The sequence below is a fragment of the Macaca nemestrina genome, chromosome 5 (genome assembly GCF_043159975.1).
Source record: "Macaca nemestrina isolate mMacNem1 chromosome 5, mMacNem.hap1, whole genome shotgun sequence".
In the NCBI taxonomy this organism is placed as follows: Eukaryota; Metazoa; Chordata; class Mammalia; order Primates; family Cercopithecidae; genus Macaca; species Macaca nemestrina.
In genome coordinates this window covers 154368623-154383090 of record NC_092129.1, presented here as the reverse complement: position 1 = coordinate 154383090, position 14468 = coordinate 154368623, and the positions used below count along the sequence as shown (strand labels likewise).

Here is a 14468-nt window from a genome sequence, read left to right as displayed (position 1 = left end):
TCTCTACTAAAAATGCAAAAATTAGCTGGGCGTGGTGGTGAATGCCTGTAATCCCAACTACTCTGGAGGCTGAGGCAGGAGAATTGCTTGAACTGGGAGGAAGAAGTTGCAATCAGCCGAGATGGCACAACTGCACTTCAGCCTGGGCAACAGAGCAAGACTTTGTCTCAAAAATAAATAAATAAATAAATAAGTTTAAGTTGGCACAATTACTTTGGAACTAATATTATTATTATCTAGTATGGTTAAAGTCCATACAACATATAATCCAACTCCTAATCATACACTCTGCGGGCTTTCCTGCCTATGTGCCCAGGAGACATGCACACTAATGTTTATGGCAAAAACTAGAATCAGCTACATATACATCAATAGAAAACTAGTGCAATCATGGTATAATCATAAAATGTAAACCTTCAGCAGTAAAAATGAGTGAATGACACCCTGCCACACCACAGATAACTCCTATACGTAATGTGCATCATGGGAAAATAAATGCAGTAGGAATTTGCTGTACTGGAAGCTTAAAAACCAGCGAAACTAACTAATATTTGGATTGGGGATATATCTATACTTATTACACAAATCTTTAAATAAATATAAAGGAAAAATAATCACAAGACTCAGGATGGAGTCTCCTTTTGGGGCATGTGAATGGGCAGCAGCCCAGGGTAGTTTACAGGTTCTGTGTTTTACAACAGTGCTGGCTAAAGTCCATACAACATATCCATTCCCTTTTAAAAGGGAACTTTTAAAATAAATTTGTAATACTTGATGTTGATGATGTGTTCTGAAAACATTGAGTTGAAAGAATTGACTTAAATTCCTAATTCCTTAAACAGAGTTTTTCAAATTAAAATATACCTGGTTTTTATAAAAATGAAAGAGAAAAGAATACTAAAGTGCATTGCAAGCATCCTTAACAAGAACTACTTACACTGGAAGAAAACGACAGAGAATTGTAAGGAGCCATGTGACAGAGAAGACCAGCGTGCCATGAAAATGGCCTTGGCTACAAATAGGTCATTTGATCCTTGGCTCACTGGCATCTCTCTAGATTTTTGAAGTATACAATCTTCAATCTGATATGCAAGGTAATTCCATCTTGCAAAGGATTTGGTGTTACATTTTACCACACATACAACTGAGTTAAACTATTACAGAATTGGAAATGCACATCATTGATCAAAATAAATGAAACAAGAAAAGAGTTGAAAGGAATAACCAGTGATAGAATAGCAATATGAATAGAAAACGCAATAGGACTGCTAAAGCAAACAAAGAAACAAACAAAACCACCTCAGAAGCACCTGATAGCAGTGCTATTTAGAATCATAGTGGTGTCCAAATCACTGCTATCACATATCATTCAACACCACAACAAAAGATGTTAAGTGTATTATAGAATGCTGATCGAATAGCCAGTTATCGAAAAACCTTGTTTCTCAATTCGAGCTAACAATTTCATGACACTGCATCAAACCAGTTATTGGCATCAGGCTAAGCTAGATGTGTTGACTGAAGTATGAGATTCACGTCTTTGTAAATGGAAAGCAATCTGATTAGGCAATATTTTTCTAAGTGAAAGCAAGTTAATTAGAGAAGTAAAGAAACAAAGGACGGCTACTCCAGAGACAGAGCAGTGCTTCTTTTTTTAAGTGTAGGCAAATGTTTTTTGAAGATGTATTTCAATAAGAAAATTGGCGCTTGGGACATACTTCCACTAAATTTGAGACATTTTAGACAAAACAAAGACTTATTTTCAAGACATCATTTTTACGGCACTAAAGTCTTGGAACTATTTGATCTAGTTACTCTATGTTCTCAACTGTGTTAACTCATTGAAGAGAACATTGTTGTTATTAAAGATATTGGCAAGAAAAACTCAGAGATACTGTTGTATCTCCTTTATCTGCCTCAAGCTGTTTTCTCCTCAACACGTAAGGCTCTGTGATGTCTCAAACTTTTAATCATTAATTTAAAAAGTGAAGCTTATCACAGAATTACAAAAAAACTATTTTAAAATTCAAATGGATCCAAAAAAGAGTTCATATAGCCAGGAGAATCCTAAGCAAAAATAACAAAGCTGGAGGCATGAGGCTACCCCACTTAAAACTATACTACAAGGCACAGTAACCAAAACAGCATGGTACTGGTACAAAACAGGCACATAGACCAATGAATAGAAAACTCAGAAATAAGACCACACATCTAAAACCTTGTGATCTTCAACGAGCCTGACAAAAATAATCAATGGGCAAAGGATTCCCTATTTAATAAATAGTGCTGGGAGAACTGGCTAGCAATATGCAGAAAATTGAAGCTGGACTCCTTCCTTACACCTTACCCAAAATTAACTTATGATGAATTAAAGACTTAAATGTAAATTCCAAAACTATAAAATCCCTGGAAGAAAATCTAGGCAATACCATTCAGGACATAGGGATGGGCAAAGATTTTATGATGAAAACACCAAAATCAACTGCCACAAAACCAAAAATTGACAAATGGGATCTAATTAAACAAAAGAGCTTCTACAGAGCAAAAGAAACTATTATCAGAGTGAACAGACATCCTACAGAATGGGAGAAAATTTTTGCAATCTGTCCATCTGACAAAGGTCTCCTATTCAGAATCCACAAAGAACTTAAGCAAATTTACATGAGAAAAACAACTTCATTAAAAAGTGGACAAAGGACCTAAACAGACACTTCTCAAAAGAAAACATACATGTGGCCAATAAACATAAGAAAAAAAGCTAGACATCACTGATCAGAAGAAAAATGCAAATCAACACTACAACGAGATACCATCTCATGCCAGTCAGAATGGCAATTATTAAAAGTCAAGAAACAACAGATGCTGGTGAGGTTGCAGAGAAACAGGAAGGCTTTTACACTGTTGGTGGAAATGTAAATTGGTTCAACCATTGTGGAAGACAGTGTGGCAATTCCTCAAAGATTTAGAACCAGAAATACCATTTGACCCAGCAATCCCACTATAGGTTATATACCCAAAGAAATATAAATTATTCTATTATAAAGGTATATGCATGTGTATGTTCATTGCAGTACTATTCACAATAGCAAAGACACAGAATCAAGCCATGTACCCACCAATGATGGACTGGATGGAGAAAATATAGTACATATACACTATGGAATGTTATGCAACCATAAAAAGGATTGAGATCAAGTCCTTTGCAGGAATATGAATGAAGCTGGAAGCCATTATCCTCAGCAAACTCATGCAGGAACAGAAAACCAAACACCAGATGTTCTCACTTATAATTGGGAACTGAGCAATGAGAACACATGGACACAGGGAGAGGAGCAGCACACACTGGGGCCTGTTGGGAGAGTGCAGTGATGGGGGGATCATTAGCAAAAATGGCTAATGCATGCCAGGGTTAACACCTATGTGATGCGTTGATAGGTGCAGTAAACCACTATGGCACATGTTTACCTATGTAACAAACCTGCACATGTATCCTGGAACTTAAAATTAAATTAAATTAAATTAAATTAAATTAAATTAAATTAAATTAAAAGACAAGCTTAAAGCATTAAGGAAAAATAATTAGATAAAAGAAGGCTTTGTTTTACAAAATCCTGAAACAATAATTTTAATTTTGCTTTTAACATATAGCAAGTCCTTTAGTGCAGCTCTCTTTCAGAGGTGCAGCTTAATTCCCTCTCTTGAGTGTGGCTTGGACTTAGTGATGCACTTCTGATAGGGCCTGGCTCTGTGTTCCCACCCAAATCTCATTGTGAATTGTCGTGTGAATTGGAATCCCCACATATTGGGGGAGGGACCTGATGGGAGGTGATTGAATCATGGGGATGGTTCCCCCAAGCTGTGGAAGTCAGTGGTTGAATCTGTTTTTCCTAATGCTCCCCTCAGCACTGCCCTCCCATAATAAGCCCCGGTGTGTGTTTTTCTCTCCCTGTGTCCATGTGTTCTCATTGCTCAGCTCACAACTATACGTGAGAACATGTGGTGTTTGGTTTCTCGTTCCTGTGTTAGCTTGCTGAGGATAATGGCTTCCAGCTTCACCCATGTCCAGGCAAAGGACTTGATCTCATTCCTTTTTATGGCTGCATAATATTCCATGGTGTATATGTACCATATAAGGGGATTTTCCCCACTTCACTCTGCATTTCTCTCTCCTGCCACCATGCGAAGAAGGACATGTTTGCTTCCCCTTCTGCCATGATTGTAAGTTTCCTGGGGCAGCCTCCTCAGCCATGCAGAACTATGAGTCAATTGAGCTCTTTCCTTTATAAACTACCCAGTCTTAGGTATTACTTTATAGCAGTGTGAGAACAGACTAATACAACTTCAAACTGATAGAGTAATGCTGACATAACAGTTTGTGACTCTGGGTGTAGAATATGAAACTCACTGTGGCTTCCACCTTCTCTCTCTCTCTATCTCTGGGATCATGAGCTCTGGGGGAAGCCAGCTGCTGTGCCATAAGCAGCCCTGCAGGAAGGTCCATGTGGCTAAGAACTGAGGCTGCCTGGGACCAGAAAACAAGGAACTAGGCCTTTTCCAACAGCCATGTGAGTGAGCCATGTTTCAAGTGAATCCCCAGCCCCAGTGAAGCCCTCAGACAATGCAGTCCTAGGCTGACAACTGGACTGCAACCTTGTGAGAGGCCCTGAGCCAGAAGCATTCAGGGAAACCTCTCCTGGATTCCTGACCATTAGAAACTGTGGGAGATGATGAATATTTGTTGTTTTGAGCTGCTAAGTTTTACATAATTTGTTATGCAATAGTAAATAACTAATACATTTTCACAAGAGGATGTATTATTACACATTAATTTGCATTTGCTCTAAATTTATCATCATCATATTACTATTTTTGAGACAGGGTCTCACTCTGTCACCCAGGCTGGAGTGCAGTGGCATGATCATCATACACTGCAGTGTCAACCTCCTGGGCTCAAGGGATCCTCTGATCTCAACCTCCTGAGTAGCTGGGACAGCAGGCATGAATTAACATGCCTGGCTAATTTTATATTTTTTATTCTTTTGTAGAGATGGGGGTTTCACCATATTGCCCAGGCTGATCTTGAACTTCTGCAGTCAAAGCTGCCTTCCTCTGCCTTCGAAAGTGCTAGGACTGCAGGCGTGAGACACCACACCTGCTCTAAATTAACTATAAGATAATAAACATGTAACTTAGTTTTAAAAGGTAAGGAGAATTTTCATGGCTGAAGAGGATGTTTTATTACCATTCACAATGATCACTTTACTACAACTCCAATTTCCAACTGTGTCCCAATAAAACACAAAAGGAAGGTCCAATCTTTGCTAGGCTGATTCTATGATGGCCCCCAACAACCAGCTCCTGGTCATTCACCTTCCTCCAGTTATTCAACCAACTCTAATGTAGGTGCTGCTGTGAAGGGATTTAGCAGATATAATTAAGCACTTCAATTAGTTGACTTTAGGCTGGGTTTCTCCTGCTTGGACTGTCCTAATCAGATGAGCCCTTTAAAGGACCGGGTTCTTCCTGACCATAGAGATTCACAATGTGAGAGGGATTCAACATGAGGGGTTTCCTCCACTGTGGGCTTTGAAAATGAAGAGGCTGTGTAAGAAAGAACGCTGGTGGGCACCAGGAATTGAGCACAGCCCTCCCTGTTCTCTACAGTGAAAGCCAGCGAAGTACAGCAACCTCAGTCTTACAACTGCCAGAAACTGCATTCTGCCACCTCTGTATAAGCCTGAAGGAGGATTCAAAATGAAAACACAGCTTTGGGAAGCCCGGAATAGACATTCTGTCCACATCATGCCCAGATTTCTGACTAAGGAACTATAAACAGATAAACGGGTGTTGTTTGGCCAGGCGTAGTAGTGCATGCCTGTAATCCTAACATTTGAGGAGCTGACACAGGAGGATCACTTGCAGCCAGGACTTTGAGACTAGTCAGGATAATACAGTGAGACACTTGTCTCTACAGTTTTTTTTTTTTAAATTACCTTGGCATGGTGGCACTTGCCTGCAGTCCTAGCTACTCTGAAGACTGAGGCAGGAGGATTCTTTGAGCCCAGGAGTTTGAGGCTGCAGTGAGCCATGATCATGTGACTGCACTTCACCCTGGATGACAGAGGGAGACTCTGTCTCTAAAAACAAATCAATGAATACAATAAATAGGTGTGTTTAAAGCCAATGTTTGTGACAATTTGCTACACAGTCTTGTAAAATTCATACAGAGACTCAAAAGACTCGTGGAATGAATTGATGAATTGATATGCACACTACTTACATAAAATAAAATATATTTTAACTTTTTCAGTATTTTACATTTTATAATTTTCTGTGATGCAATTTAATACACTCATATTTCATTCAGTCAGTCAAGAAAAATTCATTTAGTCCCTACGATGAACCAGGTATGCCCTCATATGCTCAAATGCCTGACATTCTAGAAGCTTCACAAGAACAAGGTGGAGCCACTGGAGTGTTTTAGGTGGAGAAATGACACACTGTGACTCACAGCAGCAGGACCACTGTGGAGAGAACAGTCACGTACGTAGCAGGTCATGGAACAGTGCTAAATCCACAATTCAGGAGTGACAGGGTGGTGGGGATTAAGGGGAGAAGAGGGCCTGAGGGATGAGAGGGATGGAGGGAAGGGCTGGAGAAGCAGAAGGTGAGGAAAAGGAGCAGAGGGAAAGAATTCCAAAGCAGCAGAATTCTTAGGTTTAAATACATTGTTTTATAGATTTCAATACATCCATCTACAGAGCCTCGCAGGGTGACCTTTGAGGTTGGCCTTTAATGTCTTCTGTGGGTCTGCCTAGAAACTAATCTTTTTTTATGTTAATCAGGTTTAAGTATTCCTAAAAAATATACACACCACTTACATGTGGATACTTCCTAAAAACAGGCAGTGCATGAGCACTAGTGAGGGGCATTGTGACTGCGTTGAACACTTGCAACTGTGAGGTGAATAAAGACTGTACTGACTCATGGTTGCAACATACAGTACCACAGTGTGCTGCTTTGTATTGAGGAGATGTCCTGGACTCACCGGGAAACTCAAGGCTACGGAATGGTGGTAAATTTAAAATACAACAAGCAGGAGTCACAGATACATTGTCTGGGAAAGTGAAACTTAGGAGCTTTGTGAATCCTGTTGTAAGGCTTTTAGACACATTTATATATCAAGGGGCCAAAGTCACATTTTTCACCAATTAGATTCCTGATCATTCAGGGGTTACCAAGATTCTGCTACTCACTGTAGTTAATAAACAAAAAGCAAACTGCTCTCTGTTCTATCTCATGCACTCAGGCACAACTTTTCCAGATTTAAACAGAAAGAAAAAAGAAAAGAAAAAGAAGCCCTGTCTCTACACCTCCATTCCCAGGGCAAGCTCAATCTCTGGCATCAAGCTCTCTGGGGTGATTTTTCTTCTAGAAGAGTCCACTAGGACAGGTAAGGAGTAGGAGGCAGGGAGTCCAGTTCTGGGACGGGGAGTCCAGTGATGAAAAGTGAAGGGAGAGGGACGGGGCCCATGCCCAGGGGTTCTCCCTGGTTTCTCAGACAGCTCCTGTGCCAAGACTCAGAGAAACATTGAGACAGAGCGCTTGGCACAGGAGTAGCGGGTCAGGGCGACGTCCCAGGGCCCCAGGCGTGGCTCTCAGGGTCTCAGGCCCCACAGGCAGTGTATGGATTGGGGAGGCCCCGTGTTGAGGATTCCCCATCTCCGCAGAGTTTCTCTCCTTCTCCCAACCTGTGTCGGGTCCTTCTTCGTGGATTCTCACCGGGCGACTCCAGTTCTCACTCCCATTAGGTAACAGGTTTTTAGAGAAGCCAGAGTCGCCGCGGTCCCGGTTCTAAAGTCCTCGCTCACCCACTCGGACTCAGATTGTCCCCAGACGCCACGGATGGTGGTCATGGCGCCCCGAACCCTCCTCCTGCTGCTCTCGGGGGCTCTGGCCCTGACAGACACCTGGGCGGGTGAGTGCGGGATCGGGAGATGGCCTCTGCGGGGAGGGGCCAGGGGCCCGCCCGACGGTGGTGCAGGACCCGGGGAGCCGCGCGGGGAGGAGGGTCGGGCGGGTCTCAGCCCCTCCTCGCCCCCAGGCTCACACTCCATGAGGTACTTCAGCGCTGCCGTGTACCGGCCAGGCCGCGGGGAACCCCGCTTCATCGCGGTGGGCTAAGTGGACGACACGCAGTTCGTGCGGCTCGATAGCGACGCTGCTCGATAGCGACGCTGCGAGTCCGAGGATGGAGCCGCGGGTGCCGTGGGTGGAGCAGGGGGGGCCGGAGTATTGGGAAGAGGAGACACGGATCGCCAAGGCCCACGCACAGACTGACCGAGTGAACCAGCGGACCCTGCGCAGCTACTACAACCAGAGCGAGGCCGGTGAGTGACCCCGGCCCGGGGCGCAGATCACGACCCCCCACCTCCATGCCCTACGGACGACCGGGGTACTCCCGAGTCTCCAGGTCTGAGATCCACCCCGAGGCCGCGGGACTCGCCCAGATCCTCTACCTGGGAAAAGCCCAGGGGCCTTTACCAAAATTCCTGCGGGTTGGTCCGGGAGGGGGCGAGGTTCGGCGGGCGGGGCTGACCGAGGGGGCGGGGCTGACCGAGGGGGCGGGGCCAGGGTCTCACACCCTCCAGTGGATGATTGGTTGAGACCTGGGGCCCGACGGGCGCCTCTTCTGCAGGTGTGAACAGTTCGCCTATGATGGCAAGGATTACCTCGCCCTGAACGAGGACTTGTGCTCCTGAACCGCAGTGGACACTGTGGCTCAGATCTCCAAGCGCAAGTGTGAGGCGGCCAAAGTGACTGAACGAAGGAGAGCCTACCTGGAGGGCACGTGAGTGGAGTGGCTCCACAGACACCTGGAGAATGGGAAGGAGATGCTGCAGCGTGCGGGTACCAGGGGCCATGGGGCCCCTCCCCGATCTCCTGTAGACCTCCCAGGCTGGCCTAGCACAAGGAGAGGAGGAAAATGGGAGCAACACTAGAATAGCGCCCTCCCTCTGGTCCTGAGGGAGAGGAATCCTCCTGGGTTTCCAGATCCTGTACCAGAGAGTGACTCTGAGGGCCCGCCCTGCTCTCTGGGACAATTAAGGGATGAAGTCTCTGAGGGAGTGGAGGGGAAGACAATCCCTGGAATACCGATCAGGAGTTTCCTTTGACCCCACAGCAGTCTTAGGCACCAGGACTTTTCCCCTCAGGCCTTGCTCTCTGCCTCACACTAAATGTGTGTGGGAGTCTGACTCCAGCTCCTCTGAGCCCTTTGGCCTTCACTCAGGTCAGAATCGGAAGTCCCTGCTCCCCCGCTGAGAGATTAGAACTTTCCAAGGATTAGGAGATTATCCCAGGTGCCCGTGTCCAGGCTGGTGTCTGAGTTCTGTGCTCCCTCCCACCCCCCTCCCGCGCCAGGTATCTGGTTCATTCTTAGGACGGTCACATACTGGTGCTGCTTGAGTGTCCCACGAGAGATGCAAAGTGCCTGAGTTTTCGGACTCTTCCTTTCAGACCCCCCCAATTCGCACGTGACCCACCATCCTGTCTTTGACTATGAGGCCACCCTGAGGTGCTGAGTCCTGGGCTTCTACCCTGCGGAGATCAGACTGACCTGGCAGCGGGAGAGTGAGGACCAGACCCACGACGTGGAGCTCGTGGGGACCAGGCCTGCAGGGGATGGAACCTTCCAGAAGTGGGCATCTGTGGTGGTGCCTTCTGGAGAGGAGCAGAGATTCATGTGCTATGTGCAGCACCAGGGGCTGCCTGAGCCCCTCATGCTGAGATGGAGTAAGGAGGGAGATGGAGGTATCATGTCTATTAGGGAAAGCAGGAGCCCCTCTGGAGACCTTTAAGAGAGTCGGTGGTGGGGCCTGGGGTCAGAGACCCTCACCTTCCCCTCCTTTCCCAGAGCAGTCTTTCCAGCCCACCATCCCCATCATGGGCATCATTGCTGGACTGGTTGTCTTTACAGCTGTTGTCACTGAAGCTGTGGTCACTTTTGTGCTGTGGAGGAAGAAGAGCTCAGGTAAGGAAGGGGTGACAAGTGGAGTCTGAGTTTTTTTGTCCCACTGAGGGTTCCAAGCCCCAGGTAGAAATTTCCTGCCTGGTTACTGGGAAGCACCATCTACACTCATGGGCCCACCCAGCCTAGGCCCTGTGTGCCAGCACTTACTCTTTTGTAAAGCACATGTGACAAAGAAGCACAGATTTATCACCTTGATGATTGTAGTGATGGGGACCTGATCCCAGTAATCACAGGTCAGGGGAAGGTCCCTGGCTGAGGACAGACCTTAGGAGGGCAGTTAGTCCAGGACCCACATCTGCTTTCTTTGTTTTCCCTTATCCTGCCCTGGGTCTGCAGTCACACATTTCTGGAAACTTCTCTGGGGTCCAAGACTAGGAGTTTCCTCTAGGGCCTCATGGCGCTGCCACCTTTCTGACCTCTCAAAGGACATTTTCTTCCCGCAGATAGAAAAGGAGGGAGCTACTCTCAGGCTGGAAGTAAGTATGAAGGAGGCTGATCCCTGAGATCCTTGGGATCTTGTGGTTGGGAGCCCATGGGGGAGCTCACTCAGGCAATATTTCCTCCTCTGGCCATATCTCCTGTGGGCTCTGACCAGGTCCTGTTTTTGTTGTACCCCAGGCAGTGACAGTGTCCAGGGCTCTGATGTCTCTCACGGCTTGTAAATGTGAGACCCTGGGGGCCTGATGTGTGTGGGTTGTTGGGGGGAACAGTGGACACAGCTGTGCCATGAGGTTTCTTTGACTTGGATGTATTGAGCATGTGCTGGGCTGTTTCAAGTGTCACCCCTCACTGTGACAGATATGAATTTGTTCATGAATGTTTTTCTGCAGTCTGAGACAGCTGCCCTGTGTGGGACTGAGTGGCAAGATTTGTTAACTCTTTCCCTTTGTGACTTCAAGAACCCTGACTTCTTTTTCTGCAAAGGCATCTGAATGTGTCTGTGTTCCTGTAGGCATAATGTGAGGAGGTGGGGAGACTAGCCCAACCCCATGTCCACCATGACCCTCTTCCCCACGCTGACCTGCATTCCTTCCCCCATCACCTTTCCTGTTCCAGAAATGGGGCTGGGATGTCTCCATCTCTGTCTCAACTTTATGGTGCACTGAGCTATAACTTCTTACTTCCCTATTAAAATTAGAATCTGAGTATAAATTTACTTTTTCAAATGATTTCCAAGAGAGGTTGATGGGTTAATTAAAGGAGAAGATTCCTGAAATTTGAGAGACAAAATAAATGGAAGACATGAGAACCTTCCACGGTACACGTGTTTCTTGTGCTGATTTGTTGCAGAGGAGGAGACTAGATGGGGCTGTGCACAGTGGGTGCTCAGGCCACCATGAACTTTATGTGGTCACTGCTCAGCTGGGTCATCTTTGCTGCTCTATTGTCCTTGGCCCTTCAGTAGAACCTTGTCCCACCAGGACCTGTGATCACAGGTGTTAGGCAGGAATCTAGACCCAACATGGCGGCGTTACCCGGCGTAGCAGGCCTTTTGTTAAAGACTCCCTTCACCCTTGTACACACCCGCAGACTTACATGCGTCAGAGTTCTGGCTGGGCAACCACACTCCCCCATGACCTGCAGCTCACCTGCATTCCACAAGTTCCTAAACAGCAGTTTCGGTTGACAGTTTCCAAAGATCCCTTCCTCATGACCCTTACTCAACTCCTGCCCTAGTAGTTTCAAGACCCCCCAGTGTTTGCAAAACCAGCTTCCCTACCTCTCAGGCTATAAGAAGCCCCTCAGCGCTAATTCCTTGGCCGGCACCTTTGGACCGAGAAACCTCACCTGCGAGTCCTAATAAAGGCTATTCTCACTGCCATTTGCCTTGTGTCTTTGTTCCCGGTTTTGGCTCCAGCTTCAGTTTACCTTTACAACAGGGACTTGGATATCACCCAGGGTGGCCCCTACACATAGAAGTTCCTGTGTTATCAGAAGAAAAATTTTCAGACCCCTATACCTCTTCCCCTCTTTCCAGGTCTCTTTCAATTGTATTTCCATCTTTTCCCCAACCTTCTTCTTTTTTTTTTTTTTCTTTTTTTTTTTTTTTTTGAGACTGAGTCTCACTCAGGCTGGAGTGCCGTGGCGCCATCTCGGCTCACTGCAACCTCCACCTCCTGGGTTCAAGTGATTCTCCTGTCTCAGTCTCCCTAGTAACTGGGACTACAGATACGTGCCACAACGCCCAGCTTATTTTTTGTATTTTTAGTAGAGATGGAATTTCACCACATGAGACAGGATGGTCTTGATCTCCTGACCTTGTGATCCGCCCACCTCTGCCTCCCAGAGTGCTGGGATTACAGGCATGAGCCACCAAGCCTGGCCTCCCCAACATTCTTAAAGGAAGCAGATTCTGAAACTTCCAGAGGAGAGGTGCCAGAGTTTTTCATCATAGGTTATTTTCTATTGGAACTCCTCTTCTGCTCTCTCTCCTACTCTTCTTCCTGCCCTGAGTTGTGGTAATCCTAGTGCTGGCTCCAATCCAAACTCATGGATTTGTAAAGCAGAGTCTAATTTAGATTCACATGTGGTTGGATAATTGGACCCATAAGCCTAGGGTTATCTTTCCTGAAGAGAAATATATGTTTGTGTGCTGCAGTGTGCAGGAGGGTTGGTGTGGGAGGAGGGAGGGAGGGAGGACACAAAAGTAGCCCTGGCAAGAAAAGCACTGGTGCATTTATGTCCACATGAGATAATATTGTTCTGTAGCTGCTACAAAATGACATTTGACCTGAGGTCATATTAATAAAGGTATTGCCTTTAGAATAGGGAGGTGCTCTGCAGTGATCATCCATTCAACTGACATTTGTTGTCTGCTAGGGATATGACTGCTTTTGCATTTAGAAAACATCATTAAAGTAAAAACAGAATCATTTCTGTCCTTGTGGTGTATACGTTCTAGATGCAAGCTTGTCCAACCCGTGGCTCTCGGGATGCATGTGGCCCAGGACAGCTTTAGAATGTGACGACTTTTTTGTTTATTTGTAGTGGCAGATATCATGAAAATTATCCACGCACCTTTTTTTCTTTTCTCTATTTTTTTCTGCTCATCAGCTGTCATTAGTGTATTTTTTTGTGTAGCTCAAGACAACTCTTCCCATGTGAACCAGGGAAGACAAACGATTGGACACCTTTGTAGGCAGATGATAGATATAGTATAAGCAGAGTAGGAACAAAAAATGCTTGAGTGAGAAGGTGGCAAGTGCTGTGTGGCAGGTGATCCAGAGTGTGGGCTGTGGGGACAGGGAGGTGGCTGTTGTGCTGGGTGGTCAGCATGGGCCTTGTTGCAGATGTGACCTTGGAGTAAAGATTTGAGGGATGTGAGGAGTTGTCCACAGGGATGCCTGGGAAAGTTCTTTTCAGGCAGGGAACCTTCAGTGCAGATGCACTAGGGCAGGAAATTGTCTGTGTTCCTGGAAGGATGAAGAGGTCAGAAGGGTTGAACAGAGAGAAACTGAAATGAGGTCAGAGGTGTGGACAGAGCAGGTAGCCCTGGAGGATGTGGGAAGGGTGTTGACCTTTGCTCTGAATGACATGGGGAGTTAGAGGACAGTGTTGAAAAGTGGGACATGGTAGGACTTATCCTTTGAAAGCTTCTCTCTGGCTGCTGTGCTGAGAACAGAATTGAGAGGTGGGGGACGAGTGAGGCAGTGGGGAAAACAGTGGGAAAGGAGTGGAATATTCCAGAATGGAGATGTTGCTTACCTTGACTGGGGTGTGACAGGGGAAATAGTGGGAAGTGAAGGGATTCTGGATGAATGTGAAGATGGACTTCACAGCACTTGCTAATGGATTTATCTGTGGTGTGAGAAGAAGAATCAAGGGCACCCACAGTGTTGGACTGAGTGGGCAGAAGGGTGGAGCTGCTGTCAGTGGAGATGGGGAGACTCTGGCAGGAGCATACAGAGGAGAGGGCGTCGCAGGCATTCAGTGGAGGAGACATCTACGAGGAATGCAGGTGAGGGGCCCAGATGCCTCTGCAGCTACAGATTCATCATCCAATCACTCTCCTACTTCCACCAGCCCTGTGTCTCAGAGCCAGAGCACTGATTCTCCCCTGGGCTGTCTGCACAGGCAGGTGAAAGTCAGGGAAGTTACGGTCTGCTGTTGGTTATAATAAGTCACAGATTATTGTGCTTTCTTAGATAATTAAAGAAATAATAAGATAATTTTTAACTAGAACACTTATTGAGAAGACCACAATAATGCAAAGATTTTATTCATCTAAAGAAGGCAACATAAGAAAAATAGTTGAGCAAGAAAGAGATAATATTAGAAGGCAGCAAATGACAATGTACAGACTTAAACCCAATGAGGTCAACAATTACATTAAACATAATGGACTCAGACACTCCAATTACAAGACAAATAGTGCAGAGGGGTAAAAATAAATAAGTAAATAAATAAATAACCGTAGGCTATTGACAAAAGCCAT

General features: G+C 45.8%; 2 pseudogenes; one reads left to right on the top strand and one right to left on the bottom strand.

Annotated features, from left to right (window-relative positions):
• Positions 1-7730: 7730 nt before the first annotated feature.
• Positions 7731-11282, top strand: LOC105481091 (HLA class I histocompatibility antigen, alpha chain G-like; annotated as a pseudogene).
• Positions 11283-12868: 1586 nt separating this feature from the next.
• LOC139363074 (PR domain zinc finger protein 2-like) lies at positions 12869-14158 on the bottom strand (annotated as a pseudogene).
• Positions 14159-14468: the final 310 nt, after the last annotated feature.